General features: G+C 49.0%; 1 long non-coding RNA gene across 2 annotated transcripts; it reads left to right on the top strand.

Annotated features, from left to right (window-relative positions):
* The first annotated feature begins 534 nt into the window (after nt 1-534).
* On the top strand, nt 535-4,161 carry LOC127922326 (uncharacterized). 2 transcript variants are annotated; one of them, XR_008110999.1, is made up of 4 exons: nt 535-764; nt 3,306-3,649; nt 3,687-3,967; nt 4,005-4,161. It is a non-coding gene; the product is annotated as an uncharacterized LOC127922326 (long non-coding RNA). The 2 variants fall into 2 exon arrangements; XR_008110998.1 differs by having other exon boundaries at nt 3,724-4,161.
* The last annotated feature ends 270 nt before the right edge of the window (nt 4,162-4,431 follow it).

The following is a 4,431-nucleotide window of genomic DNA, read 5'->3' as shown; positions in this document are numbered from 1 at the left end:
CTTATTAGAGTACTACTGCTGTTATTATAGTACTATAAGGGATAACACTGCTATTATAGAATTACAGTACTGTTATTACTGTTATATTACAATACTTTTGCTGTATAAGTTGATTATATTACATTTGGTGTAGAAGTTGATTACAGAATTGTTATTAGTTATTTGATTACAGTACTAGCGCATTATTGTTATTTGTGCTGTGTGTTATCATTAAACCGACCAGCGGGCGCTAGCCTCTATTCCTGCTCCTACGTCCGTGTTATTGATGGCAATAGCTGACACCTCATCAACCCTGTTGTTACCGACCTGTGGTTCTGTCTGTGACTACCGATGTCATTTACTCTGAACCTGCTTAGAAAATTGTGCAGAGAAATATTTAAAATTATTACTCAAATCAACATGGGATTAACATGAAATCTGCCATTGTAACAAAATAAGCAGGAGTCTCTAATGGGATCAGATGTGAGATCAGGTCCGGAGTCTCTAATGGGATGGGGAGATCAGGTCCAGGAGTCTCCTAATGGGATCAGATGGGAGATCAGGTCCAGGAGTCTCTAATGGGATCAGATGGGAGATCAGGTCCAGGAGTCTCTAATGGGATCAGATGGGAGATCAGGTCCAGGAGTCTCTAATGGGATCAGATGGGAGATCAGGTCCAGGAGTCTCTAATGGGATCAGATGGGAGATCAGGTCCAGGAGTCTCTAATGGGATCAGATGGGAGATCAGGTCCAGGAGTCTCTAATGGGATCAGATGGGAGATCAGGTCCAGGAGTCTCTAATGGGATCAGATGGAAGATCAGGTCCAGGAGTCTCTAAAAGGATTAGATGGAAGATCAGGTCCAGGAGTCTCTTAACAGGATCAGATGGGAGATCAGGTCCAGGAGTCTCTAACATGATCAGATGGGAGGTCTCAGAGAGATCAGGTCTAGGAGTCTCTAACTGGATCAGATGGGAGGTCCCAGAGAGATCAGGTCCAAGAATCTCTAACAGATTCAGATGGGAGGTGAGGTCCAGGAGTCTCTTAACAGGATCAGATGGGAGGTCCCAGAGAGATCAGATCCAGGAGTCTCTAATGGGATCAGATGGGAGATCAGGTCCAGGAGTCTCTAATGGGATCAGATGGGAGGTCCCAGAGATCAGGTCCAGGGAGTCTCTAAAGGATTAGATGGAAGATCAGGTCCAGGAGTCTCTAATGGGATCAGATGGGGAGGTCCCAGAGAGATCAGGTCCAGGAGTCTCTAACTGGATCAGATGGGAGATCAGGTCCAGGAGTCTCTAATGGGATCAGATGGGAGATCAGGTCCAGGGAGTCTCTAATGGGATCAGATGGGGAGGTCCCAGAGAGATCAGGTCCAGGAGTCTCTAACTGGATCAGATGGGAGATCAGGTCCAGGGGAGTCTCTAATGGGATCAGATGGGAGATCAGGTCCAGGAGTCTCTCACGGGATCAGATGGGAGATCAGGTCCAGGAGTCTCTAACGGGATCAGATGGAAGATCAGGTCCAGGAGTCTCTAATGGGATCAGATGGAAGATCAGGTCCAGGAGTCTCTAAAAGGATTAGATGGAAGATCAGGTCCAGGAGTCTCTAACATGATCAGATGGGAGGTCCCAGAGAGATCAGGTCCAGGAGTCTCTAACTGGATCAGATGGGAGATCAGGTCCAGGAGTCTCTTAACAGGATCAGATGGGAGGTCCCAGAGAGATCAGATCCAGAGTCTCTAATGGGATCAGATGGGAGATCAGGGGCTAGGAGTCTCTAAAAGGATTAGATGGAAGATCAGGTCCAGGAGTCTCTAACAGGATCAGATGGGAGGTCAGGTCCAGGAGTCTCTAACAGGATCAGATGGGAGGTCAGGTCCAGGAGTCTCTTAACAGGATCAGATGGGAGGTCAGGTCCTAGGAGTCTCTAACAGGATCAGATGGGGAGGTCAGGTCCAGGAGTCTCTAACAGGATCAGATGGGAGATCAGGTCCAGGAGTCTCTAATGGGATCAAATGGGAGGTCCCAGAGAGATCAGGTCCAGGAGTCTCTAAAAGGATCAGATGGGAGGTCCTAGAGAGATCAGGTCTTGGAGTCTCTAAAAGGATCAGATGGGAGATCAGGTCCAGGAGTCTCTAACAGGATCAGACTGAGATCAGGTCCAGGAGTCTCTTAACAGGATCAGATGGGAGGTCCTAGAGAGATCAGGTCTAGGAGTCTTTAACAGGACTCAGACTGGAGATCAGGTCCAGGAGTCTCTTAACAGGACTCAGATGGGAGGTCCCAGAGAGATCAGGTCTAGGAGTCTTTAACAGGATCAGACTGGAGATCAGGTCCAAGAGTCTTAACAGGATCAGATGGGAGATCAGGTCCAGGAGTCTCTAACAGGATCAGATGGGAGATCAGGTCCAGGAGTCTCAAACAGGATCAGACTGGAGATCAGGTCCAGAGCTTCTTAACAGTATCAGATGGGAGGTCCCAGAGATCAGATCCAGGAGTCTCTAATGGGATCAGATGGGAGATCAGGTCCAGGAGTCTCTAATGGGATCAGATGGGAGATCAGGTCCAGGAGTCTCTAATGGGGATCAGATGGGAGATCAGCCCAGGAGTCTCTAATGGGATCAGATGGGAGATCAGGTCCAGGAGTCTCTAACTTGATCAGATGGGAGATCAGGTCCAGGAGTCTCTAACATGATCAGATAGGAGGTCCCAGAGAGATCAGATCTAGGAGTCTCTAACATGATCAGATAGAGGTCCCAGAGAGATCAGGTCCAGTCTCTAATGGGATCAGATGGGGAGGTCCCAGAGAGATCAGGTCCAGGAGTCTCTAACATGATCAGATGGGAGGTCCCAGAGAGATCAGGTCCAGGAGTCTCAACATGACAGATAGGAGGTCCCAGAGAGATCAGGTCTAGGGAGTCTCTAACAGGATCAGATGGGAGGTCCCAGAGAGATCAGGTCCAGGAGTCTCTAATAGGATCAGAGGGGAGGTCCCAGAGAGATCAGGTCCAGGAGTCTCTAACTGGAAGAGATGGGAGATCAGGTCCAGGAGTCTCTAACAGGATCAGATGGGAGGTCCCAGAGAGATCAGGGTCTAGGAGTCTTTAACAGGATTAGACTGAGATCAGGTCCAGGAGCTCCTTAACAGGATCAGATGGGAGATCAGGTCCAGGAGTCTCTAACAGGATCAGATGGGAGATCAGGTCCAGGAGACTCAAACAGGATCAGATGGGAGGTCCCAGAGAGATCAGGTCCAAGAGTCTCTAACTGATCAGATGGGAGATCAGGTCTAGGAGTCTTTAACAGGATTAGACTGGAGATCAGGTCCAGGAGTCTCTAATGGGATCAGATGGGAGATCAGGTCCAGGAGTCTCTAACAGGATCAGATGGGAGATCAGGTCCAGGAGTCTCTAATGGGATCAGATGGGAGATCAGGTCCAGGAGTCTCTAATGGGATCAGATGGGAGATCAGGTCCAGGAGTCTCTAACAGGATCAGATGGGAGGTCCCAGAGAGATCAGGTCTAGGAGTCTCTAATGGGATCAGATGGGAGATCAGGTCTAGGAGTCCCTAACAGGATCAGATGGGAGATCAGGTCCAGGAGTCTCTAATGGGATCAGATGGGAGATCAGGTCCAGGAGTCTCTAACAGGATCAGATGGGAGATCAGGTCCAGGAGTCTCTAATAGGATCAGATGGGAGATCAGGTCCAGGAGTCTCTAACAGGATCAGATGGGAGATCAGGTCCAGGAGTCTCTAACAGGATCAGATGGGAGATCAGGTCCAGGAGTCTCTAACAGGATCAGATGGGAGATCAGGCCCAGGAGTCTCTAATGGGATCAGATGGGAGATCAGGTCCAGGAGTCTCTAACATGATCAGATAGGAGGTCCCAGAGAGATCAGGTCTAGGAGTCTCTAACATGATCAGATAGGAGGTCCCAGAGAGATCAGGTCCAAGAGTCTCTAATGGGATCAGATGGCAGATCAGGTCCAGGAGTCTCTAACAGGATCAGATGGGAGATCAGGTCCAGGAGTCTCTAACTGGATCAGATGGGAGATCAGGTCCAGGAGTCTCTAACAGGATCAGATGGGAGGTCCCAGAGAGATCAGGTCCAGGAGTCTCTAACAGGATCAGATGGGAGATCAGGTCCAGGAGTCTCTAATGGGATCAGATGGGAGATCAGGTCCAGGGAGTCTAACAGATCAGGTCCAGGAGTCTCTAACAGGATCAGATGGGAGGTCCCAGAGAGATCAGGTCCAGGAGAACCTGTCCAGGTTGAATATCTCACTGGCATCCCAACCAGTAGACTAACAGTGGTATACTACCCAGGAGTGACTAACTATCAGATAGGAGGTCCCAGAGAGATGTTTTACCTTTATTTTACCAGGGAATACGTATTGAGACCTTGGTGTCTTTTCCAAATGTGCTCTGTGTAATGCAACATAAATATA

Source organism: Oncorhynchus keta, unplaced genomic scaffold (genome assembly GCF_023373465.1).
Source record: "Oncorhynchus keta strain PuntledgeMale-10-30-2019 unplaced genomic scaffold, Oket_V2 Un_contig_25280_pilon_pilon, whole genome shotgun sequence".
Classification (NCBI taxonomy): Eukaryota; Metazoa; Chordata; class Actinopteri; order Salmoniformes; family Salmonidae; genus Oncorhynchus; species Oncorhynchus keta.
Note: the sequence above shows the minus strand (reverse complement) of the source record. Positions and strands in the feature narration are given on the sequence as shown.